The sequence below is a fragment of the Heterodontus francisci genome, chromosome 28 (assembly GCF_036365525.1).
Source record: "Heterodontus francisci isolate sHetFra1 chromosome 28, sHetFra1.hap1, whole genome shotgun sequence".
Classification (NCBI taxonomy): domain Eukaryota; kingdom Metazoa; phylum Chordata; class Chondrichthyes; order Heterodontiformes; family Heterodontidae; genus Heterodontus; species Heterodontus francisci.
Window position 1 is genome coordinate 17,631,124 of NC_090398.1, and position 27,662 is coordinate 17,658,785.

Consider the following 27,662-nt stretch of genomic DNA (forward strand, 5'->3'; position numbering starts at 1 on the left):
CTATTTCCTGTCTCTGCAAAGATAGCTCACACTTCCACAATGCAGGAATGTCTGAATGGAAACAGCTTTTGACACATTTCCCAACATGTTTGCTAACACTTTTCAGGATGAAGCTAAATTCAACTGAGATATTGCAAGCCCCAAATTGAATCTTTTAGATGTAAAAAGTGACAAATGAAATCCCAGATCTCTCTGTCCCTGCACCCATTTTAACATTGTACCATTTAGTTTATATCGCTTCTCCTCAGCCTTCCTTCCAAAATGCATCATTTTACATTTCTCAGCATTGAGGTTAATCTACCATGTGTCTGACCATTTCACCAGACTGCCTCGATCCTCCTGAAGTCGACTACTATTCCCTTCCCTGTTTATTACAGATGGCACAATGTTGAAGATATGCCCTGTAAACCCAAGTCCAAGTCATTCATATATGTCAAAAAGATCAGTGGTCCTAATCCAAAGCCCTGGGGAATACCCCTATACCACAATGTACACTGTATACAGGGAGTACAAAAGCAGGGAGGTTATGCTGAACATTTATAAAGCTCTAGTTAGGCCCCAACTGGAGAATTGTGTCCAGTTCTGGTTACCACACTTTAGGAAGGAGGTGAGGGTTCTTGAGAGGGTGCAGACATTTACCAGAATGGTTTCAGGGATGGGGGATTTTATCTCCAAGGTTAGGTTGGAAAAGCTGGGTTTGGTCTCCTTCGAACAAAGGAGATTGAGGGGAGATTGAATAGAAGTGTATAAGATTATGTCAGGCATAGATACCGTCCTCCATTCTGAACCAACCATTCACCACTACTCTGTGTTCTGTCCCTTATCCAATGTCGTATCCACTCTGTCCCTGTCCCGTTCATTCCATTAGCATTCATTTTGCTAACTGGCCAATTATGAGGCACCATTATGACGTCCCGATGAGCAAATTTGTCCCAGAGCACAGAAAAACACAAACACAGAAAAAAAACACACAGACAGGCAATGAGCATCTGCAACAGAAGAGAATCCAACCACCTCCCCATGGCCTTCAAAGCATTATCCCATCACTGATTCCCCCAGCATCAACATCCTGGGGAGACATTGACCAGGAACTGAACTGAAGAAATCACATCAATACTGTGGCTACAAGTGACTCACCCCCTGACTCCCCACAGCATTTCCACCACCTACAAGACACAAGTCAGGTGTGTGATGGTATCTCTCCACCTGCCTGGATGAGTGCAATATGTACAACACTCCAGAAGCTCGACACCATCCAGGACAAAGCAGCCCACTTGATAGGCACCCCATCCACCACTTTAAACTTTCATCAGATCACCCCTTAACCTTCTAAATTCCAGGGATACAGAGTAAAGCTCACTGATGTTCACTGATTCCTGAGGCTGACAGGACAGGTGGATAAGCTGGTTAGGAAGGGATAAGGGAGCCTTTCATTTCCCGACCAGTGGAAATAATCTCTCAGTGTCGACCCTATCCAGTCTCTTTAGAATCTGATATGTTTCAATGAGATCACCTCTCATTCTTCTAAACTCCAGAGAATACAGGTCCAATTTACTCAGCCTCTCATCATAGGACAATGGCAGAGAAACTAAACAAATACTTTGTGTCTGTCTTCACAGAGGAAAATATTAAAAACCTCCCAGAAATAATGGAGAATCAAGGAACTAGTGTAAATGAGGAAGTGCAAGATATAAATTTTCGCAAAAAAAAGTACTAGAATAATGAATGGGTCTTAAAGTAAATGAATCCCCTGGACCCGATGATCTCCATCCCAGAGTGTTGAAAGAGGTGTCTGCAGAGATAGTTGATGCATTGGTGGTCATCTTTCAAAATTCAATAGACTCTGGAATGGTTCCTGCAGATTGGAAGGTAGCAAATGTAACCCCACTATTTACAAAAGGAGGGAGAGAGAAAATGGGGAACTACGGACCTGTTAGTCTAACATCAGTCAGAGGGAAAATGCTTGAATCTATAATAAAGGATGTGATTACCGGACACTTGGAAAATAATGGTAGGATTGGTCAGAGTAAACATGGATTTAAGAAAGGGAAATCATCTTTAAGAAACCTGTTGGGAGTTTTTTGAGGATGAAACTAGCGGAATAGATAAGGGGGAACCGGTGGATATGGTAGATTTAGATTTTCAGAAAGCTTTTGATTAGATCCCACACAAGAAGTTAGTAATCAAAATTAGAGCACATGGGATTGGGGGGATTATATTGGTATGAATTGAGAACTGGTTAATGGACAGGAAACAGAGGGGAGGAATAAATGGGTCATTGTCAGGTTGGCAGGCTGTGACTTGTGGGGTACTGCAGAGAGAGAGAGAGAGAGATAGAAAGAGGGGAGAGAGACAGAGACACAGACAGAGACAGATGGATAGGGACAGACAGAGAAACGGGGAGGCAGAGAGGGGTGACAGAGATATAGAGGGAGAGAGACAGACAGAGAGGGAGAGAGAGAGAGAGACAGAGAGAGAGGCAGAGATTGTGTTAGAGAGAGACAAACTGAGTCATGGACAGAGGGAGAGAAAGAGAGATCGGGAGAAACAGAGTAAAAGAAGGAGAGAGAGAGCCAGAGAGGGAGCAAAAGAGAGGGAGATGGAGAGGCAGAAAGAGATGGAGACAGAGAGAAAGGGAGACATGGTGTGAGAGAGACAGAGTCATGCACAGAGGCAAAGAAAGAGAGGGGGAGAGACAGTGAAAGAGGGAGAGACAGAGAGAGAGAGAAACAGAGAGGGAGGGAAGGAGAGAGAGACAAAGAAGGGAGTGTAGGAGAGAGAGACCAGGGAGAATTAAAGAAGGAAAGGACTGGAGGCCTGCTAAAGTTGTACCATTGGTTAAAAAGGGAGAAAGAGATAAATTGAGTAATTACAGGCCACTCAGCCTAACCTCAGTGGAGGGCAAATGATTGGGATAAATTCTGATAAACAGTAGTAATGGTCATTTAGAAAGGTGCAGATTAATCAAGCTCAGTCAACATAGATTTGTTAAGTGAAGATCGTGTCAGACTAGATTGACTGTATTTTTCTGTGGGGTAACTAGGAGGGTCAATGAGGGGATCAGCTCATCACCACCTTCAGGGAAATTAGACAATAAATGCTGGTCTTGTCAGTGATGCCCAGATCCCGGGAATGAATTTAATACAGTATCAGCGCCTGTACACACACAGTACAATGGGGACAAGGGAATGATTCACTCCTGTTTGGTACTGTGTGTCTCAGTGTCTCCATGTCTGTGTCTCTGTCAAGTTTAAAGCACTAACAGTACATTAGTGAGGAATCAGTCTCTGAAATAAATCTCCCAGTGTTGTGGTAACATAAAATGGCCACCGAACAAACCTAAAATGGCTGACTGATGTTTGTGGATATCCACAAATATTCTGAGAGAGGAGGGAGAGAGAGACAGACAGACGGAAAGAGAGACAAAGAGGGAGACACAGACCGAGAGGGTGACCCAGACACAGAGAGTGATAGCAGGATATTTGTTGGAGGATATTGGAAGAGGATGAGGCCATTTGGCCCCTCAACCCTGTCTTGTCATTCAAAAAGATCATGGTTGCTCTGTGATCTAACTCCATATACCTCTCTGGGCCCCAGATCTCTTCATAGCTTTAACAACAAAAATATATCAATCTCAGATTTAAAAATTAACAAGTGTCTCAGCATCAATTGCTGTTTGTGGAAGAGATTTCCAAACTGATACCACAACTGGTGTGTTGAAGTGTTTCTTCATTTCACTCCTGAATGGTTTTAGACTATGTTTAGATTTTTAGACTATGCCCACAAGTTCGAGATTCTGCAGCCAGTGGGAATAGTTTTTCGCTGTCTGTCAGTTTCCCTTATTATTCTGAAAACTTTGATCTAATTACCCCTTAACCTTCTAAGTTCCAGGGGATACAGAGTAAAGCTCCATCTACACTGTCCCATTAAACACTCCCAAACCAAGCACAGTGTGGGATTAGACACAGAGTAAGTTTCCCTCTGCACTGTCCTATCACACACTCCCAGGACAGGGGCAGCATGGGGTGAGATACAGAGTAAATACAGGGCCTACTTTCATATAAACAGAGAAATGGTCTTGTGCAGTACAAACTGAGACCGGGTGAAATGCAGCATAAGCAGAGACGACTCCCAGGGCAGGAACGTCATGGGGTGGATACAGAGTGAATCTCGCTCTACACAGTCCAAAACAGACAGAGAGAGAGAGAGAAATAGAGAGAGACAGATAGATAGGGTGACTGAAAGTGAAAGAAGGATATTGAAGATAGGACATAGGAAGAGGAGGAGGCAATTTAACCCCTCAACCCTCTTCCAGCATTCAATGAGATCAGGGCTGATCTGTGATCTAACTAACACCTTATATCCCACCGTTGCCCCTTATCTCCAAATACCTTTGGTTAACAATAATCTATCAGTCCCGGATTTTAAAATGAACACTTAAGCCAGCATGAATTCCTGTTTGCAGAAGAGAGTTCCAAAATTGCAAAGAAATCCAAAGGAATGATTGGACAGGCTGGGGTTGTTTTCTTTGGAACAGAGGAGGGTGAAGGGAGATTGAGTAGAAGTATATAAAATTATGAGGGGCCTCGATAGAGTGGATAGGAAGGACATATTTCCCTTCGCACAGGAGGTCCATAAGGGAGGGGCATAGATTTCAAAATGTCCACAACCAATATCATGATAGTGTGATGCCTCCCACAGTGGAATAGCTTTCTGGATGTTTAAAATGGAGGATATTCCCTCTGGATCTCTCCCGATGTTTCTCTCTCCATAACTATCTCTTAAATGTTTGTGCACACAGCAGTGAAGGATTATTTCAAATTAACACGTCTTAAATTCTCCCTTTCAATCCACCCCATCAATCTTTCTCTCTCCAACCTTGTCCCTCTCTGCAGCACTCTCTTTGTCTGCATATCTAACCCTCTCTCCCTCTGTCTCTCTCCTAGTGTCAGAGATTGCAGGAGGGAGAGACAGAGAGAGAATATTGAAGGAACTGTACTCTGTTCCTACGCTGTGCTGAACCTGCTCTGGGAGTGTTTGATGGGCTACATTAATCGGCCACGTACAGTCCTGTATCAGGCTGTGAAGAAGCAGATCATGTTCAGTACACAACGGGTCCATGGGAATGATTCACTCCTGTCTGCTACTGGGAAGAGAGACTGACCTTAACATCATGGCAGCATTTGACTGAGCGTGGCATCGAGGAGCCCGAGTAAAACTGAAGTCAGTGGGAATCTGCTGGTTAGAGTCATACCGAGCACAAAGGAAGATGGTTGTGGTTGTTGGAGGTCAATCATCTCAGTCCCAGGACATCACTGCAGGAGTTCCTCAGGGTACTGGCCTGGACCCAACCATCTTCAGCTGCTTCCTCAATGACCTGCCCTCCATCATAAGGTCAGAAGTGGGGATGTTCTCTGATGATTGCGCAGTGTTCAGTTCCATTCGCAACTCCTCAGATGGTGAAATCCCAGCAAAAAATGTTGGAAATACTGAGCAGGTCAGGCAGCATCTGTGGAGAGAGAAGCAGAGGTAGTGATTCAGCTCGATGGTTTCCAGATTTCCTGCATCCACAGTATTTTGCCTCAGATAATCAAGCAATCTAGAGTCACATGCACCAAGACCCAGACAACATTCAGGCTTGGGCCGACCAGTGGCAAGTAACATTCATGTCACACAAGTGCCAGGCAATGACCATCTGCAACAAGAGAGAATCCAACCACCTCCCCATGGCATTCAAAGCATTATCCCATCGCTGAATCCCCAACATCAACATCCTGGGGAAAGATTGACATCAAACTTAACTGAACGAAACACATCAATAGTTTTTTCACCATCTCTGAGACAGAGAGATACAGATAAAGAATGTGAGGGGACCTTGACAGAACCTCAGTAATTTGTTCCAACCGTTGCTAACAATAGAAATCAAAGATTATATCAAAGCAAAGGAAAAGGCATATAATGTTAACCCCTTTATAACTGTATCCTTTAGTTTAGATTGCCTCTCCTCCTTCTTCCTACCTGTGGAGGTGGATGTTGTGGGCATGGTTCTTAATGAATACTTTGTGTATGTGTTGATAAAAGATGGGGAACCATGCAGACATTGTAGTTAAAGAGGAGGAGTGTGACATATTGGATGGGATTAAACAGAGTGAGAGGGGAAATATTAAGGTGTTTGGCAGCTTTGGAAATGGATATATGGTCAGGCCTGGATGGATTGGAATCAGCTCAGAGAAGGTTCACTGGGCTGATTCCTGGGATGAAGGGGTTATCTCTGAGGAATGGTGGAACAGGTTGGGCTTATACACATTGGAGTTTAGAAGAATGAGAGGTGATCTTATTGAAACATACAAGATTCTGAGGGGACGGATGCAGGCAGGATGTTCCCCGTGTGGGGGAGTCTAGAATGAGGTGGCTGGTACAGTGTGGGGTTAGATACAGAGTAAAACTGCCTCTAAAATGCCTCTCTTTCTCCTCCTCCATCCAGATGGAGAGAATAACAGTGAGAAAAACAAGAATAGATATGGAGAGTAACAGAGAGAGGGAAGGATAGCAATGGGGAGAGAGAGTACCAGAGAGAGAGAAAGAGGAAGAGATTGGGAGGGAGAGTGTCAGTCAATGTTCCTGCAAATCTGCGTGTAGCAGCCTCAAAGGTCCCCTGAAGATCCTGTTCCAAAATAAATAGCACACGTTTTCAAAGATTCTTCAAAAATTTCAAGGGACAGCTCACGAAAAAAAACGGCACACGCACAACATCTAAATTTTCACAGGATCATTGGAGCCAACTGCGGAATACAGGTTTCTTGCCAGCCTGCATAAGGAAGTGCAACCTCTGCAGATGCGGTGAAACCAAAAGCAGCTGACTTCAAATGGCAAACTGATGGATGTGGAGTTTTACCAAGGATCTGAGAGAGGAGAGAGAAACAGGGATAGACACACACAGAGAAACACACACAAACAGAGAAACAGAGTGACTCAGGGAGAGAGAGCGAAAGAAGAATATTTCAATTTTCAAAAGGCATCTGATGAGATCGATCTTCAATTTAAAAATGACAATTGATTTTGCATCAATGTGCGTGTGCAGAAGACACGTTCCAAACTACTACCACCTTTTACCTGGAGTGTCGGATTAACCCGGGTCACTCACTGTGCTAGGCTCAGGCTCAAGTCTCACCTGCCTCAGTCACTGAGACGTTCCTGTATCACTCTCCTTAATGTAAGCGGATTCTGGGTTTGGGAGCGGAACAGGCACTCGGGATTAGAACGACTGCTCATGTGGAGGATAAGTATCAGTAATCCCTCGGAGAATCAGAACAGGCCAGGGAGAATCAAAAAAAGGAAACTAGTGTTGAATTTGTGAGCCTCGCTTTCTGGAATGCTTCAGTGTTTAGTGAGAATATTGAGCCAGTGACATTTTGCCCCAGTGGATGAATAGATACTATATGAACTTATTGCAACAGTAAGGTACCGTGTGTACTGTAAATATAGACTGAAATAACAATGTACCTGATCAATTTTCAGCTGAATGCTGTGACTACAGTTAGACCTGCTATCCTGTGAGAATGTACATAAGACACGATGGGATGAAGTCAAAGTGGCCACTGTTGAATTTGCTAGCTTGATCTTTGTGGGAACACAAGGGTTAAATAAGTTAAAAATATTAAATGGTCAATTCACTTGTCCAAATAAACACTTCACAGACATCGCTATGGAATGTGCTATATACTGCATTCCCAAGACAAGATATGGACAGTCAATGACAAAAAAAACAATGAAGTGATGGGGGAAGAGCGGGAGAGTGCGACGAACTGGAGACGTGGGAGGCGGTGGCGTACTGGTATTGTCACTGGACTAGCAACCCAGAGACCCAGGTGTTGCTCTGGAGACATGGGTTCGAATCCCACCACAGCAGAAGGTGGAATTTGAATTCAATTAATAAATCTGGAATTTAAAAGCTCGTCTAATGATGGCCATGAAATCATTGTCGATTGTTGTAAAAACCCATCTGGTTCACTAATGTCCTTTAGGGAAGGAAATCTGCTGTCCTTACCTGGTCTGGCCTACATGTGACTCCAGATCCACAGCAATGTGGTTGACTCTTACATGCCCTCGAAATGGCCTAGCAAGCCACTCAGTTCAAGGGCAATTAGGGATGGGCAATAAATGCTGGCCTGACCTGCGACGCCCACATCCCATGAAAGAATAAATATAAAAACTGGACTGCTCTTCAAAAGAGACTGCACAAATTCAATGGGTCGTATCACCTCCTACTGTCTTATCGTACACTATGATTCTTCGGTCCTCTTCTGAGAGAGAGAGAGAGGGAGAGAGTGAGAGATGGAGGGAGAGAGTGAGAGAGAAAGATATAGAGATGGGATGAGGTAGAGAGATACAGATCGGGCGAGGGAGAAAGCGATGTGCTGAGGGAGAGAGAGACAGGGTAAGGGACGGAGAGAGAGATTCACACGCGGAGAGGGAGAGGAATAAAACATCCCAAAGGGATGGAACAGGCTCGAGGGGCCGAATGGCCTCCTCCTGTCTTCCTAAGGGATTTATTAATATTACATCCTGAACTAAACAAGGTCCTGATGATATTTTTGACAAATGAAATGGAATTAATTAACAACAGGTTCTCCTTTAAAATTATTAACCCGAATTCACAACATTACATGTGTGAATTTGGGCTTGACAGATAATTTGCTGTTTATTGACATCACTGAATAAATAAATATTGGAAAATTCAGAAAGACTTTGTTCCCATCCTTGTTCAAACTCCTACTGACTCACTGGAATGTTTAAACCGAAAGAGCAGGTGCGGGGTCCCTTTAAGAGGTTGGGACTGACCCTCTCCCTGCTCGCCCACCCCCCCCCCACCCCCCATGGGGCCACAGTGCTGGGTCAGGGGTCACAGACACTGGGATTGACCCATAACCCCCTGACCCCAAGGACAAGGAAAGCAAAGCAAAAATTCTCCTGGTCCCTGTGAAATCAGATTGACAAAATATCCTCACAAAATATCAAGACGTTGTATCTTAATACTTGTCAGGACAAAAGTGCCTCTCTCAAACACGGCCTATGTTCGGTTTATATGGGCTGATGATACAAAGTTAGGTGGGACAGTGAGCTGTGAGGAGGGCACAAAGAGACTGCAAAGGGGAGATGGACAGGTTAAGTGAGTGGGCAGGAAAGTGGCAGCTGGAATATGATGTGGAGAGATGTGAGGTTCTTCACTTTGGCAGGAAGAATAGAAACACAGAACATTTTTCAAATGGTGAGAAACTATTAAATGTTAGTGTTCAGAGGGGTTTGGGTGTCCTTGTACACAAATCACAAAGTTAACATGCAGGTGCAGCAAATGGAGTGTTGGCCTTTATTGCAAAGGGGGTTAGAGTACAAGAGTGAGGAAGTCTTGCTGTAATGGTACAGGGTTTGGTGAGCCCTGGAGCACTGTGTACAGTCCTGGTCTCAATACTGAAGGAAGGATATACTTGTCTTAGAGGTGAGGAGAGAGAGAGATGGGGGTGAGGGGGAGAAAGAGAGAGAGAGAGAGAGAGAGAGAGAAAGACAGGGGGTGAGGGGGAGAAAGAGATAGAGAGAGAGACAGGGGGTGAGGGGGAGAGAGAGACAGAGAGAGAGACGGGGGAGGGTGAGAGGGAGAAAGAGAGAGAGAGAGAGAGAGAGAGAGAGAGAGAGAAAGACAGGGGGTGAGGGGGAGAAAGAGATAGAGAGAGAGACAGGGGGTGAGGGGGAGAGAGAGACAGAGAGAGAGACGGGGGAGGGTGAGAGGGAGAAAGAGAGAGGGGGGTTGGGGGGTTAAAGAGAGAGAGAGGGAAAGACAGGGGTGAGGGGGGAGAAGGAGAGAGAGAGAGAGGGGTGTTGGGGGGATGAAGAGAGCGCGAGAGGGAGAGATGGGGAGAAAGAGTGAGAGAGAGACAGACGGAGTGAAGGAGAAGTTAAGGATAAAAAGTCCCAAAGGCGCTACACAGGGTGCATTATAAAACAAAATCTGACACCAAACCCACAGAAATTGTGATTAAGGTTGATGACCAAAAGCTTGGTCAAAGAGGTTAGTTTCAAGGAACGTCTTTAAGCAGGAATGAGAGATAGGGAAGGAATTCCCCAGTGTGAACAAGCAGTGATATTAATTCCTGATTGTCGGTAGATTTGTTAGGAAAGGGTATTAATGTTTACAGAGCCGAGACAGCTCGAGGTGGAAAAGGAGCTTTTCAGCCATGACCTGAATGAATGGGCAGGACAGTCTCGAGTGGACGAATGGCCTCCTCCTGTCTTCCGAAGGGCTTTATTAATATCCCTGCCAATGCATTGATGGTTTTCTCTTTGAAAAAAATGACCAGGTTGGGGTTCTCTCTAAACCCTCCCGCCAGCCTTGGAACGACTCACAGATTCATGTCTAAGGGAACTGATCAATTGTTCTGGTAGAATTTCCCCCCTTTGCTGATGGGTTAATAAAGCCGATGGGATCCTGAGCTTTATAAACAGGTCGAGAGTGTAAAAGTCAGGATGTGATGCTAAACCTTTATAAAATAATAGTTTGTCCTCGGCTGCAGTATTGTGTCCAATTCTGGGACCACACTTTAGGAAGGACATGGGGGCTTTGGTGAATGGATGGAGGCGATTTACTAGAACGGTTCCTGGTTGAGATTATTATAGTTACACTGATAGACTGGAGAAGCTGGGCTTGTTCTCCTTAGAGCAGAGAAGATTAAAAGGAGATTTGATCGAGGTGTTTAAAATCATGAAAGCTTTAGATGGAGGAAATAAAGAGAAAGTGCTTCAAATGGCGGAAGGATAAGATGTCTCCTTTGGTTCAGGAGTCTAGAACCAGGGGACACAATTTCAAAATAAGGGGAAGCCACTTAGGACAGAGATGAGGAGAAATTTCATTGCTTGAGGGTTGTGAATCTTTGGAATGCTCTCCCCCAGTGGGATGTGGCAGCTCAGTCTGGGAAAGAGGCATTGAAGTGGGTCAGCCATGATAGTATTGAATGGCGGAGCAGGCCCGATGGGCTGAATGGCCTACTCCTGTTCCTATGTTCCCAAGTTGCCAAAATAGCTTCTCCCAAACTACGCCATCAGTTCCCCTTAATATCTCAACACCTTTGAACAAATCACCTTCATCCTCCTAAGTTCCAGGGAATGCATCCCTAGTTTGTGTAATATCACCTCGTAATATAACCCTTGGAGTCCAGTTATCATTCTGGTAAATCTACACTGCACTCAAATGGACAGAGGCCCCCCCAAGACTCTTTGGACCTCCAGTGTTTCTCGTTTTTCACCATTTATACAGTACTCTGTTCTGGTCTTCTTTTGCTGACATTGAAATCGACCACAGTTTTGCCCATTTATTTAAGATATTAATATCTCTTTGCAATTTGATGTTTCCAGCTACACTGCTTACAATGATGCCTGCTTTTGTGTCATTGGCAACTTGGGTATGTTGCCTTCTACCCCATCATCTTAAATCGTTGATAAATACAGCAAAACTGAGACACACACAGGCTTTGCACTAGTAGACAGGAGTGAATCATTGCATCCTCGAGGTTTTTTAATTCAGATTTATGTTTTTTTTTAAGAAAAAACAGAATTCAAATTCACAACAGCCCACTGTGGGATTTGAACTTCTGCTTTTTCAATCATCAGATCAGGCCTTCAAATTAAAACCCATAAAAAGAAATTCGCTTTCCTACTGCTGTTGTCTGACTGTCTCAGGTTTTGTATATTGTTCCCTTCACCTCTACTTCCATATGTCTGAAGTCTTTGAAGTTTGTCAGACATTGGTAAACTACTTCATGTGGTGTTCTGTAAATACCTTCAATTCTGTGCATCTGCAAGGGACACAATTCAAATTCTCACCTCATTGCAACAACCAAAAGCTGCAGGTCCATTCAAACAACTCTATTTCCTGTCTCTGCAAAGATAGCTCACACTTCCACAATGCAGGAATGTCTGAATGGAAACAGCTTTTGACACATTTCCCAACATGTTTGCTAACACTTTTCAGGATGAAGCTAAATTCAACTGAGAGATTGCAAGCCCCAAATTGAATCTTTTAGATGTAAAAAGTGACACAAATGAAATCCCAGATCTCTCTGTCCCTGCACCCATTTTAACATTGCACCATTTAGTTTATATCGCTTCTCCTCAGCTTTCCTTCCAAAATGCATCATTTTACATTTCTCAGCATTGAAGTTAACCTACCATGTGTCTGACCATTTCACCAGACTGCCTCTATCCTCCTGAAGTCGACTACTATTCCCTTCCCTGTTTATTACAGATGGCACAATGTTGAAGTTATGCCCTGTAAACCCAAGTCCAAGTCATTCATATATATCAAAAAGATCAGTGGTCCTAATCCAAAGCCCTGGGGAATATCCCTATACCACAATGTACACTGTATACAGGGAGTACAAAAGCGGGGAGGTTATGCTGAACATTTATAAAGCTCTAGTTAGGCCCCAACTGGAGAATTGTGTCCAGTTCTGGTCACCACACTTTAGGAAGGAGGTGAGGGTTCTTGAGAGGGTGCAGACATTGACCAGAATGGTTTCAGGGATGGGGGATTTTAGCTACAAGGTGAGGTTGGAAAAGCTGGGTTTGGTCTCCTTCGAACAAAGGAGATTGAGGGGAGATTGAATAGAAGTGTATAAGATTATGTCAGGCATAGATACCGTCCTCCAGTCTGAACCAACCATTCACCACTACTCTGTGTTCTGTCCCTTAGCCAATGTCATATCCACTCTGTCCCTGTCCCGTTCATTCCATGAGCATTCATTTTGCTAACTGGTCAATTATGAGGCACCATTATGACGTCCCGATGAGGAAATTTGTCCCAGAACACAGAAAAACACAAACACAGAAAAGAACACACAGACAGGCAATGAGCATCTGCAACAAGAGAGAATCCAACCACCTCCCCATGGTCTTCAAAGCATTATCCCATCACTGATTCCCCCAGCATCAACATCCTGGGGAGACATTGACCAGGAACTGAACTGAAGAAATCACATCAAAACTGTGGCTACAAGTGACTCACCCCCTGACTCCCCACAGCATTTCCACCACCTACAAAACACAAGTCAGGTGTGTGATGGTATCTCTCCACCTGCCTGGATGAGTGCAATATGTACAAGACTCCAGAAGCTCGACACCATCCAGGACAAAGCAGCCCACTTGATAGGCACCCCATCCACCACTTTAAACTTTCATCAGATCACCCCTTAACCTTCTAAATTCCAGGGATACAGAGTAAAGCTCACTGATGTTCACTGATTCCTGAGGCTGACAGGACAGGTGGATAAGCTGGTTAGGAAGGGATAAGGGAGCCTTTCATTTCCCGACCAGTGGAAATAATCTCTCAGTGTCGACCCTATCCAGTCTCTTTAGAATCTGATATGTTTCAATGAGATCACCTCTCATTCTTCTAAACTCCAGAGAATACAGGTCCAATTTACTCAGCCTCTCATCATAGGACAATGGCAGAGAAACTAAACAAATACTTTGTGTCTGTCTTCACAGAGGAAAATATTAAAAACCTCCCAGAAATAATGGAGAATCAAGGAACTAGTGTAAATGAGGAACTGCAAGATATAAATATTAGTAAAAAAAAGTACTAGAATAATGAATGGGTCTTAAAGTAAATGAATCCCCTGGACCCGATGATCTCCATCCCAGAGTGTTGAAAGAGGTGTCTGCAGAGATAGTTGATGCATTGGTGGTCATCTTTCAAAATTCAATAGACTCTGGAATGGTTCCTGCAGATTGGAAGGTAGCAAATGTAACCCCACTATTTACAAAAGGAGGGAGAGAGAAAATGGGGAACTACGGACCTGTTAGTCTAACATCAGTCATAGGGAAAATGCTCGAATCTATAATAAAGGATGTGATTACCGGACACTTGGAAAATAATGGTAGGATTGGTCAGAGTAAACATGGATTTATGAAAGGGAATTCATCTTTAAGAAAACTGTTGGGAGTTTTTTGAGGATGAAACTAGCGGAATAGATAAGGGGGAACCGGTGGATATGGTAGATTTAGATTTTCAGAAAGCTTTTGATTAGATCCCACACAAGAGGTTAGTAATCAAAATTAGAGCACATGGGATTGGGGGGAATATATTGGCATGAATTGAGAACTGGTTAATGGACAGGAAACAGAGGGTAGGAATAAATGGGTCATTGTCAGGTTGGCAGGCTGTGACTTGTGGGGTACTGCAGAGAGAGAGAGAGAGAGAGAGAGAAAGAGGGGAGAGAGACAGAGACACTGACAGAGACAGATGGATAGGGACAGACAGAGAAACGGAGAGGCAGAGAGGGGTGACAGAGATATAGAGGGAGAGAGACAGACAGAGAGGGAGAGAGAGAGAGAGACAAAGAGAGAGAGGCAGAGATTGTGTTAGAGAGAGACAAACTGAGTCATGGACAGAGGGAGAGAAAGAGAGTTTGGGAGAAACAGAGTAAAAGAAGGAGAGAGAGAGCCAGAGAGGGAGCAAAAGAGAGGGAGATGGAGAGGCAGAGAGAGATGGAGACAGAGAGAAAGGGAGACATGGTGTGAGAGAGACAGAGTCATGCACAGAGGCAAAGAAAGAGAGGAGGAGTGACAGTGAAAGAGGGAGAGACAGAGAGAGAGAGAAACAGAGAGGGAGGGAAGGAGAGAAACAGAGAGGGAGGGAAGGAGAGAGAGACAAAGAAGGGAGTGTAGGAGAGGCAGACAAAGAAGGGAGTGTAGGAGAGAGAGACCAGGGAGAATTAAAGAAGGAAAGGACTGGAGGCCTGCTAAAGTTGTACCATTGGTTAAAAAGGGAGAAAGAGATAAATTGAGTAATTACAGGCCACTCAGCCTAACCTCAGTGGAGGGTAAATGATTGGGATAAATTCTGATAAACAGTAGTAATGGTCATTTAGAAAGGTGCAGATTAATCAAGCACAGTCAACATAGATTTGTTAAGTGAAGATCGTGTCAGACTAGATTGACTGTAGTTTTTTGTGGTGTAACTAGGAGGGTCAATGAGGGGATCAGCTCATCACCACCTTCAGGGAAATTAGACAATAAATGCTGGTCTTGTCAGTGATGCCCAGATCCCGGGAATGAATTTAATACAGTATCAGCGCCTGTACACACACAGTACAATGGGGACAAGGGAATGATTCACTCCTGTTTGGTACTGTGTGTCTCAGTGTTTCCATGTCTGTGTCTCTGTCACAGTTTAAAGCACTAACAGTACATTAGTGAGGAATCAGTCTCTGAAATAAATCTCCCAGTGTTGTGGTAACATAAAATGGCCACCGAACAAACCTAAAATGGCTGACTGATGTTTGTGGATATCCACAAATATTCTGAGAGAGGAGGGAGAGAGAGACAGACAGACGGAAAGAGAGACAAAGAGGGAGACACAGACCGAGAGGGTGACCCAGACACAGAGAGTGATAGCAGGATATTTGTTGGAGGATATTGGAAGAGGATGAGGCCATTTGGCCCCTCAACCCTGTCTTGTCATTCAAAAAGATCATGGTTGCTCTGTGATCTAACTCCATATACCTCTCTTGGCCCCAGATCTCTTCATAGCTTTAACAAAAATATATCAATCTCAGATTTAAAAATTAACAAGTGTCTCAGCATCAATTGCTGTTTGTGGAAGAGATTTCCAAACTGATACCACAACTGGTGTGTTGAAGTGTTTCTTCATTTCACTCCTGAATGGTTTTAGACTATGTTTAGATTTTTAGACTATGCCCACAAGTTCGAGATTCTGCAGCCAGTGGGAATAGTTTTTCGCTGTCTGTCAGTTTCCCTTATTATTCTGAAAACTTTGATCTAATTACCCCTTAACCTTCTAAGTTCCAGGGGATACAGAGTAAAGCTCCATCTACACTGTCCCCATTAAACACTCCCAAACCAAGCACAGTGTGGGATTAGACACACAGTAAGTTTCCCTCTGCACTGTCCTATCACACACTCCCAGGACAGGGGCAGCATGGGGTGAGATACAGAGTAAATACAGGGCCTACTTTCATATAAACAGAGAAATGGTCTTGTGCAGTACAAACTGAGACCGGGTGAAATGCAGCATAAGCAGAGACGACACCCGGGGCAGGAACATCATGGGGTGGATACAGAGTGAATCTCGCTCTGCACTGCCCAAAACAGAGAGAGAGAGAGAGAAATAGAGAGAGACAGACAGATAGGGTGACTGAAAGTGAAAGAAGGATATTGAACATAGGACATAGGAAGAGGAGGAGGCAATTTAACCCCTCAACCCTCTTCCAGCATTCAATGAGATCAGGGCTGATCTGTGATCTAACTAACACCTTATATCCCACCGTTGCCCCTCATCTCCAAATACCTTTGGTTAACAATAATCTATCAATCCCGGATATTAAAATGAACACTTAAGCCAGCATGAATTCCTGTTTGCAGAAGAGAGTTCCAAAATTGCAAAGAAATCCAAAGGAATGATTGGACAGACTGGGGTTGTTTTCTTTGGAACAGAGGAGGGTGAAGGGAGATTGAGTAGAAGTATATAAAATTATGAGGGGCCTCGATAGAGTGGATAGGAAGGACATATTTCCCTTCGCACAGGAGGTCCATAAGGGAGGGGCATAGATTTCAAAATGTCCACAACCAATATCATGATAGTGTGATGCCTCCCACAGTGGAATAGCTTTCTGGATGTTTAAAATGGAGGATATTCCCTCTGGATCTCTCCCGATGTTTCTCTCTCCATAACTATCTCTTAAATGTTTGTGCACACAGCAGTGAAGGATTATTTCAAATTAACACATCTTACATTCTCCCTTTCAATCCACCCCATCAATCTTTCTCTCTCCAACCTTGTCCCTCTCTGCAGCACTCTCTTTGTCTGCATATCTAACCCTCTCTCCCTCTGTCTCTCTCCTAGTGTCAGAGATTGCAGGAGGGAGAGACAGAGAGAGAATATTGAAGGAACTGTACTCTGTTCCTAAGCTGTGCTGAACCTGCTCTCAGAGTGTTTGATGGGCTACATTAATCGGCCACGTACAGTCCTGTATCAGGCTGTGAAGAAGCAGAGCATGTTCAGTACACAACGGGTCCATGGGAATGATTCACTCCTGTCTGCTACTGGGAAGAGAGACTGACCTTAACATCATGGCAGCATTTGACTGAGCGTGGCATCGAGGAGCCCGAGTAAAACTGAAGTCAGTGGGAATCTGCTGGTTAGAGTCATACCGAGCACAAAGGAAGATGGTTGTGGTTGTTGGAGGTCAATCATCTCAGTCCCAGGACATCACTGCAGGAGTTCCTCAGGGTAGTGTCCTGGACCCAACCATCTTCAGCTGCTTCCTCAATGACCTGCCCTCCATCATAAGGTCTGAAGTGGGGATGTTCTCTGATGATTGCGCAGTGTTCAGTTCCATTCGCAACTCCTCAGATGGTGAAACCCCAGCAAAAAAATGTTGGAAATACTGAGCAGGTCAGGCAGCATCTGTGGAGAGAGAAGCAGAGGTAGCGATTCAGCTCGATGGTTTCCAGATTTCCTGCATCCACAGTATTTTGCCTCAGATAATCAAGCAATCTAGAGTCACATGCACCAAGACCCAGACAACATTCAGGCTTGGGCCGACCAGTGGCAAGTTACATTCATGCCACACAAGTGCCAGGCAATGACCATCTGCAACAAGAGAGAATCCAACCACCTCCCCATGGCATTTAAAGCATTATCCCATCGCTGAATCCCCAACATCAACATCCTGGAGAAAGATTGACATCAAACTTAACTGAACGAAACACATCAATAGTTTTTTCACCATCTCTCTGAGACAGAGAGATACAGATAAAGAATGTGAGGGGACCTTGACAGAACCTCAGTAATTTGTTCCAACCGTTGCTAACAATAGAAATCAAAGATTATATCAAAGCAAAGGAAAAGGCATATAACGTTAACCCCTTTATAACTGTATCCTTTAGTTTAGATTGCCTCTCCTCCTTCTTCCTACCTGTGGAGGTGGATGATGTGGGCATGGTTCTTAATGAATACTTTGTGTATGTGTTGATAAAAGATGGGGAACCATGCAGACATTGTAGTTAAAGAGGAGGAGTGTGACATATTGGATGGGATTAAACAGAGTGAGAGGGGAAATATTAAGGTGTTTGGCAGCTTTGGAAATGGATATATGGTCAGGCCTGGATGGATTGGAATCAGCTCAGAGAAGGTTCACTGGGCTGATTCCTGGGATGAAGGGGTTATCTCTGAGGAATGGTGGAACAGGTTGGGCTTATACACATTGGAGTTTAGAAGAATGAGAGGTGATCTTATTGAAACATACAAGATTCTGAGGGGACGGATGCAGGCAGGATGTTCCCCGTGTGGGGGAGTCTAGAATGAGGTGGCTGGTACAGTGTGGGGTTAGATACAGAGTAAAACTGCCTCTAAAATGCCTCTCTTTCTCCTCCTCCATCCAGATGGAGAGAATAACTGAGAAAAACAAGAATAGATATGGAGAGTAACAGAGAGAGGGAAGGATAGCAATGGGGAGAGAGAGTACCAGAGAGAGAGAAAGAGGAAGAGATTGGGAGGGAGAGTGTCAGTCAATGTTCCTGCAAATCTGCGTGTAGCAGCCTCAAAGGTCCCCTGAAGATCCTGTTCCAAAATAAATAGCACACGTTTTCAAAGATTCTTCAAAAATTTCAAGGGACAGCTCACGAAAAAAAACTGCACACGCACAACATCTAAATTTTCACAGGATCATTGGAGCCAACTGCGGAATACAGGTTTCTTGCCAGCCTGCATAAGGAAGTGCAACCTCTGCAGATGCGGTGAAACCAAAAGCAGCTGACTTCAAATGGCAAACTGATGGATGTGGAGTTTTACCAAGGATCTGAGAGAGGAGAGAGAAACAGGGATAGACACACACAGAGAAACACACACAAACAGAGAAACAGAGTGACTCAGGGAGAGAGAGCGAAAGAAGAATATTTCAATTTTCAAAAGGCATCTGATGAGATCAATCTTCAATTTAAAAATGACAATTGATTTTGCATCAATGTGCGTGTGCAGAAGACACGTTCCAAACTACTACCACCTTTTACCTGGAGTGTCGGATTAACCCGGGTCACTCACTGTGCTTGGCTCAGGCTCAAGTCTCACCTGCCTCAGTCACTGAGACGTTCCTGGATCACTCTCCTTAATGTAAGCGGATTCTGGGTTTGGGAGCGGAACAGGCACTCGGGATTAGAACGACTGCTCATGTGGAGGATAAGTATCAGTAATCCCTCAGAGAATCAGAACAGGCCAGGGAGAATCAAAAAAAGGAAACTAGTGTTGAATTTGTGAGCCTCGCTTTCTGGAATGCTTCAGTGTTTAGTGAGAATATTGAGCCAGTGACATTTTGCCCCAGTGGATGAAATGATACTATATGAACTTATTACAACAGTAAGGTACCGTGTGTACTGTAAATATAGACTGAAATAACAATGTACCTGATCAATGTTCAGCTGAATACTATGACTACAGTTAGACCTGCTATCCTGTGAGAATGTACATAAGACACGATGGGATGAAGTCAAAGTGGCCACTGTTGAATTTGCTAGCTTGATCTTTGTGGGAACACAAGGGTTAAATAAGTTTAAAATATTAAATGGTCAATTCACTTGTACAAATAAACACTTCACAGACATCGCTATGGAATGTGCTATATACTGCATTCCCAAGACAAGATATGGACAGTCAATGACAAAAAAAACAATGAAGTGATGGGGGAAGAGCGGGAGAGTGCGACTAACTGGAGACGTGGGAGGCGGTGGCGTACTGGTATTGTCACTGTACTAGCAACCCAGAGACCCAGGTGTTGCTCTGGAGACATGGGTTCGAATCCCACCACAGCAGAAGGTGGAATTTGAATTCAATTAATAAATCTGGAATTTAAAAGCTAGTCTAATGATGGCCATGAAATCATTGTCGATTGTTGTAAAAACCCATCTGGTTCACTAATGTCCTTTAGGGAAGGAAATCTGCTGTCCTTACCTGGTCTGGCCTACATGTGACTCCAGATCCACAGCAATGTGGTTGACTCTTACATGCCCTCGAAATGGCCTAGCAAGCCACTCAGTTCAAGGGCAATTAGGGATGGGCAATAAATGCTGGCCTGACCTGCGACGCCCACATCCCATCAAAGAATAAATATAAAAACTGGACTGCTCTTCAAAAGAGACTGCACAAATTCAATGGGTCGTATCACCTCCTACTGTCTTATCGTACACTGATTCTTCGGTCCTCTTCTGAGAGAGAGAGAGAGAGGGAGAGAGCGAGAGATGGAGGGAGAGAGTGAGAGAGAAAGATATAGAGATGGGATGAGGTAGAGAGATACAGATCGGGCGAGGGAGAAAGCGATGTGCTGAGGGAGAGAGAGAGACAGGGTAAGGGACGGAGAGAGAGATTCACACGCGGAGAGGGAGAGGAATAAAACATCCCAAAGGGATGGAACAGGCTCGAGGGGCTGAACGGCCTCCTCCTGTCTTCCTAAGGGATTTATTAATATTACATCCTGAACTAAACAAGGTCCTGATGATATATTTGACAAATGAAATGGAATTAATTAACAACAGGTTCTCCTTTAAAATTATTAACCCGAATTCACAATATTACTTGTGTGAATTTGGGATTGACAGATAATTTGCTGTTTATTGACATCACTGAATAAATAAATATTGGAAAATTCAGAAAGACTTTGTTCCCATCCTTGTTCAAACTCCTACTGACTCACTGGAATGTTGAAACCTAAAGAGCAGGTGCGGGGTCCCTTTAAGAGGTTGGGACTGACCCTCTCCCTGCTCGCCCCCCCCCCCACCCCCCATGGGGCCACAGTGCTGGGTCAGGGGTCACAGACACTGAGATTGACCCATAACCCCCTGACCCCAAGGACAAGGAAAGCAAAGCCAAAATTCTCCTGGTCCCTGTGAAATCAGATTGACAAAATATCCTCACAAAATATCAAGACGTTGTATCTTAATACTTGTCAGGACAAAAGTGCCTCTCTCAAACACGGCCTATGTTCGGTTTATATGGGCTGATGATACAAAGTTAGGTGGGACAGTGAGCTGTGAGGAGGGCACAAAGAGACTGCAAAGGGGAGATGGACAGGTGAAGTGAGTGGGCAGGAAAGTGGCAGCTGGAATATGATGTGGAGAGATGTGAGGTTCTTCACTTTGGCAGGAAGAATAGAAACACAGAACATTTTTCAAATGGTGAGAAACTATTAAATGTTAGTGTTCAGAGGGATTTGGGTGGCCTTGAACACAAATCACAAAGTTAACATGCAGGTGCAGCAAATGGAGTGTTGGCCTTTATTGCAAAGGGGTTAGAGTACAAGAGTGAGGAAGTCTTGCTGTAATGGTACAGGGTTTGGTGAGCCCTGGAGCACTGTGTACGTTCCTGGTCTCAATACTGAAGGAAGGATATACTTGTCTTAGAGGTGAGGAGAGAGAGAGATGGGGGTGAGGGGGAGAAAGAGAGAGGGAGAGAGAGAGAGAGAGAGAGAGAGAGAGAGAAAGACAGGGGGTGAGGGGGAGAAAGAGATAGAGAGAGAGACAGGGGGTGAGGGGGAGAAAGAGATATAGAGAGAGAGATGGGGGAGGGTGAGGGGGAGAAAGAGAGAGAGGGGGTTGGGGGGTTAAAGAGAGAGAGAGAGGGAAAGACAGGGGTGAGGGGGGAGAAGGAGAGAGAGAGAGAGAGGTGGTGGGGGAATGAAGAGAGCGCGAGAGGGAGAGATGGGGAGAAAGAGAGTGAGCGAGAGAGAGAGAGACGGAGTGAAGGAGAAGTTAAGGATAAAAAGTCCCAAAGGCGCTACACAGGGTGCATTATAAAACAAAATCTGACACCAAACCCACAGAAATTGTGATTAAGGTTGATGACCAAAAGCTTGGTCAAAGAGGTTAGTTTTAAGGAACGTCTTTAAGCAGGAATGAGAGAAAGGGAAGGAATTCCCCAGTGTGAACAAGCAGTGACATTAATTCCTGATTGTCGGTAGATTTGTTAGGAAAGGGTATTAATGTTTACAGAGCCGAGACAGCTCGATGTGGAAAAGGAGCTTTTCAGCCATGACCTGAATGAATGGGCAGGACAGTCTCGAGTGGACGAATGGCCTCCTCCTGTCTTCCGAAGGGCTTTATTAATATCCCTGCCAATGCATTGATGGTTTTCTCTTTGAAAAAAATGACCAGGTTGGGGTTCTCTCTAAACCCTCCCGCCAGCCTTGGAACGACTCACAGATTCATGTCTAAGGGAACTGATCAATTGTTCTGGTAGAATTTCCCCCCTTTGCTGATGGGTTAATAAAGCCGATGGGATCCTGTGCTTTATAAACAGGTCGAGAGTGTAAAAGTCAGGAAGTGATGCTAAACCTTTACAAAATAATAGTTTGTCCTCGGCTGCAGTATTGTGTCCAATTCTGGGACCACACTTTAGGAAAGACATGGAGACTTTGGTGAATGTACAGAAGAGATTTACTCGAATGGTTCCTGGATGAGATTATTACAGTTGCGCTGATAGACTGGAGAAACTGGGCTTGTTCTCCTTAGAGCAGAGAAGATTAAAAGGAGATTTGATCAAGGTGTTTAAAATCATGAAAGCTTTAGGTGGAGGAAATAAAGAGAAAGTGTTTCCAAAGGCTGAAGGATTGATAACCAGAGAGCACAGATTGAAGGTGATCGGCAAAAACAAACATTGGTGACATGAGAAATTTTTTTTTGACACAAGTGCTTCAGATTTGAAATGCAATGTCTGATAGTGGTGGAGACAAATTCAATAGTAACTTTCAAAAGGACAATTGGAGAAATCATTGAAAGAGAAAAAATTCAACAGGCACTTGGAGAGGTTTGCGTTAATTAGGGATAGCCAGCATGGATTTGATGAAGTAACAGAGAAGGTTGATGAAGGGATTGCAATGGATTTTATATGAATTTTAAGAAAGCATTTAACAAAGTAGCACATAAAAATTTGGGAAACAAAACTGAGACTCATGGGATAGGAGGGCTCGTGTCAGCTTGGATCAAAAATTGGAGAAAGGACAGAAAACAGCGAGTTGTGGTAAATGGTTGTTTCTCAGACTGGAAGATGGTAGACAGCAGTGTTCCCCAAAAGTCAGTGCTTCTTGTAAAATTTCAATATTTGCCCATGATCCCAAACTTGGAGGAGATGCAAACAGTGAGGATGACACCAATCGACTACAACAGAACATGGATAAGTGAGTGGGATGGGCAGACAAATGGCAGAAGGAATTTAATACAGGGAAATGTGAGGTGGGCAGAAGGGATAGGGAGAGGGAATATAGACTTAATGGCCCAGTTCTAGGGACAGAGAGACCTGGGGATACATGTGAAGGTGGCAGGACATATTGAGAATGTAGTCAGCAAAGCATATGGGATCTTGGGCTTCATAAATAGAGGTTTTGAGTACAAAAGCATGAAAATTATGATGAATGTTTATAAGCCTCTGGTTGGGCCATGACCAGAATACTGCATCCAATTCTGCTGACCACACTTTAGGAAGGATGTGAGGGTCCATTGGAGGGAGCAGAGCGGATGGTGGTTCCAGAGATGGGGGATTTTAACAAAGTGGACTGGAATCAGCTACTTGAAGGTCAATCAGTGTCAGAGCAGTGAGAGTTACTGAGGGTTGACATCAAATATGTTCACACAAAGACAAACAGGGTGGGACTCCCAAATCTAGAGCCCCTTGGATGCCAAGGATCAAACCGGATACAATAAGGCACAAGAGGGAAGCTTATGTCAAATACCGAGAGCTCAATACCACAGAAAGCTGGGAGGAGTGTAGAAAGTTCAGGGGTGAAATTAAAAAGCAAATTAGGAGAGCAAAGAAATGGCCGGAAAATAACATTACCATTAAAAGCAAAGAAATCACAAAGATGTTTTATAAATACATGAAGAGCAAGAGAATTACTAAGGATAGAGTATTAGGGACCAAAAAGGGAATGTGTGTGTGGAGGTGGGAGATGTATGGAATGGTTCTCAATGAATTCTCTGTGTCCGTCTTTATAAAAGAGTGGGAACGATGCAGATATTGTAGTTAAAGAGGAGGAGTGTGAAATATTGGATGGGATAAACAGAGTGAGAGGGAAATACTAAGGTGTTTGGCAACTTTGAAAGTGGATAAATGGTCAGGCCTGGATGCATTGGAACCAGTTCAGAGAAGGTTCACTCGGCTGATTCCTGGGATGAAGGGGTTGTCTCATGAGGAATGGTTGAACAGGTTGGGCCTAAACTCATTGGAGTTTAGAAGAATGAGAGGTGATCTTATCGAAACATACTAAATACTTAAAGGGATAGACAGGTTAGATGCAGGTAAGATGTCTCCTTTGGTTGGGGATTCTAGAACCAGGGGACATATTTTCAAAATAAGGGGGAAGCCACTTCGGTCAGAGATGGGGAGAAATTTCTTTGCTCAGAGGGTTGTGAATTTTTGGAATTCTCTACCCCAGTGGGCTTTGGAAGCTCAGTCTGGGAAAAAGGCATTGAAGTGGATGATGAGCCATGATAGTATTGAATGGCGGAGCAGGCTCGATGGGCTGAATGGCCTCCTCCTGTTCCTATGTTCCCAAGCTGCCGAAATAGTTTCTCCCAAACTAAGCCATCAGTTCCCCTAAATATCTCAACACCTTTGAACAAATCACCTTGATCTCCCTAAATTCCAGGCAATAAATCCCTAGTTTGTGTAATATCACCTTGTCATTTAACCCTTGGAGTCCAGTTATCATTCTGGTAAATCTACATTGCACTCAAATGGACATGGACCCCCCCCCCCACCGCCCACCCCCCAAGACTCTTTGGACCTCCAGTGCTTCTCATTTTTCACCATTTATACAGTACTCTGTTCTGGTCTTCTTTTGATGACATTGAAATCTATCTCCCACAGTTTTGCCCATTCACTTCCGATATCTCTTTGCAATGTTATGCTTCCAGCTACACTGCTTACAATGATGCCTCTCTTTGTGTCATTGGCAACTTGGGTATGTTGCATTCTACCCCATCATCTTAAATCGTTGATAAATACAGCAAAACTGAGACACACACAGGCTTTGCACTGCTAGATAGGAGTGAATCATTCCATCCTAAAGGTTTTTAAATTCAGATTTATGTTTTTTTTTAAGAAAAAACAGAATTCAAATTCACAACAGCTCAGTGTGGTATTTGAACTTCTGCTTTTTCAATCATCAGATCAAGCCTTCAAATTAAAACCCATGAAAAGAAATTCGCTTTCCTGCTGCTGTTGTCTGACTGTCTCAGGTTTTGTATATTGTTCCCTTCGCCTCTTCTTCCATGTGTCTGAAGTCTTTGAAGTTTGTCAGACATTGGTAAACTACTTCATGTGGTGTTCTGTAAATACCTTCAATTCTGTGTATCTGCAAGGGACACAATTCAAATTCTCACCTCATTGCATCAACCAAAACCTGCAGGTCCATTCAAACACCCCGATTTCCTGTCTCTGCAAAGATAGCTCACACTTCCACAATGCAGGAATGTCTGAATGGAAACAGCTTTTGACACATTTCCCAACATGTTTGCTAACACTTTTCAGGATGAAGCTAAATTCAACTGAGAGATTGCAAGCCCCAAATTGAATCTTTCAGATTTAAAAAGTGACACAAATGAAATTCCAGATCTCTCTGAACCAGCATCCATTTTAACATTGGACTATTTAGTTTATATCGCTTCTCCTCAGCCTTCCTTCCTAAATGCATCATTTGACATTTCTCAGCATTGAAGTTAACCTACCATGTGTCTGACCATTTCACCAGCTGTCAAGAGGACATAAAGTCTACAATGAGATTTCGATAGGTTAAGTGAGTGAGCAAAAAATTGGCAGATGGAGTATAATGTGGGAAAATGTGAGCTTGTTCACTTTAGTAGGAAGAATAAAAATCAGTATATTATTGAAATGGAGAGAGACTGCAGAACTGTACGGTACAGAGGGATCTGGGTGTCCTGGTACATGAATGACAAAATGTTACCATGCAGTTACAGCGAGTGATTAGGAAGGCAAATGGAATGTTGTTGTTTATTGCAAGGTGAATAGAATATAAAAGTAGGGAAGTGTTACTGCAGCTGTACAGGGCATAAGTCAGACGATGTCTGCAAGATTGTGGACAATTTTGGTCTCCTTACTGAAGCAATTATATAATTGCATTCGAAGTAGTTCAGAGAAGGTTCACTGGGCTGATTCCTGGGATGAAGGGGTTATCTTATGAGGAAAGGTTGAACAGGTTGTGTCTATACCCACTGGAGTTTAGAAGAATGAGAGGTGATCTGAGTGAAACATCTCAGGTCCCGAGAGGACAGGACAGGCTGGATGCTGAGAGGATGTGTCCCCTTGTTGGGGAGACTAGAACTAGGGGACATAGTTTAAAAATTAGGGACGTCCATTTCAAAGTGAGATGAGGACAAATGTTTTTCTTTCAGAGGGTGGTTAGTCTGTGGAATTCTCTTCCCCAGAGAGCAGTGGAGGCTGGATCATTGAATATATTCAAGGCTGAGTTCGATAGATTTTAGATCAATTTAGGGAGTCAAGGGTTATGGGATGCAGACAGGAAAGTGGAGTTGAGTTCACAATCAGATCAGCCATTGAATGGCAGAGCAGGCTCAAGGGGCCGAATGGCCTACTCCTGCTCCTAATTCATTTGTTCTTGTGTGTTCCATTTCACCAGACTGCCTCTATCCTCCTGAAGTCTGCTACTCGTCCCTTCCCTGTTTATTACATTGCAGATGACACAAACATTGGCAAACATTAAAGTTATGCCCTGGAAACACAAGTCCAAGTCATTAGTATATATCAAAAAGATCAGTGGTCCGAATATAAACCTCCACTGTATACCTCCCTCCAGTCTGAAGCAACCATTGTCCACTCTCTCAGCCAATGTCGTATCCACTCAGCCAGAGCCCCTTTCATCCCTGGAGCACCAATATTGCTAACTGGTCAATTAGGAGACACCATTAAGTCCTCTTCATGAGGACCCTGGTTCCAGACCTCTCTGTTTCCACTCTCCCATCAACATTCCCCAGACAGGGACAGCATGGATTAGATACAAAGTAATGCTCCTTCTACACTGTCCCATCCAACAGTCCCAGGACAGGAACATGATGGGGTGGATACAGTGTGAATCTCACTCTACACTGTCCGAAACAGACACAGTGAGAGAGAGAAAGAGAGAAACAGAGAGAAACAGACTGATAGGGTGACTGAGAGAGAAAGAAGGATATTTAACATCAGACATAGGAAGATGAGGAGGCAATTTAACCCCTCGACCCTGTTCCAGCATTCAGTCAGATCAGGGCTGATCTGTGATCTAACTAACACCATATATCCCACCTTTGCCCTTTATTTCTTAATACCTTTGGTTAACAAAAATCTATCAATCTCAGATTTAAAAATTTACAAGTGTCTCAGCATCAATTGCTGATTATGGAAGAGAGTTCCAAACTGATACCACACCTGGTGTGTTGAAGTGTTTCTTCATTTCACTCCTGAAAGGTTTAGAGACTACGTTTAGATTTTTAGACAATGCCCACAAGTTCCTGACTCCACAGCCAGTGGGAATATTTACTCCACGTCCACCCTATCAGTTTTCCTTATTTTTGTAAACCTTCATCAAATCACCCCA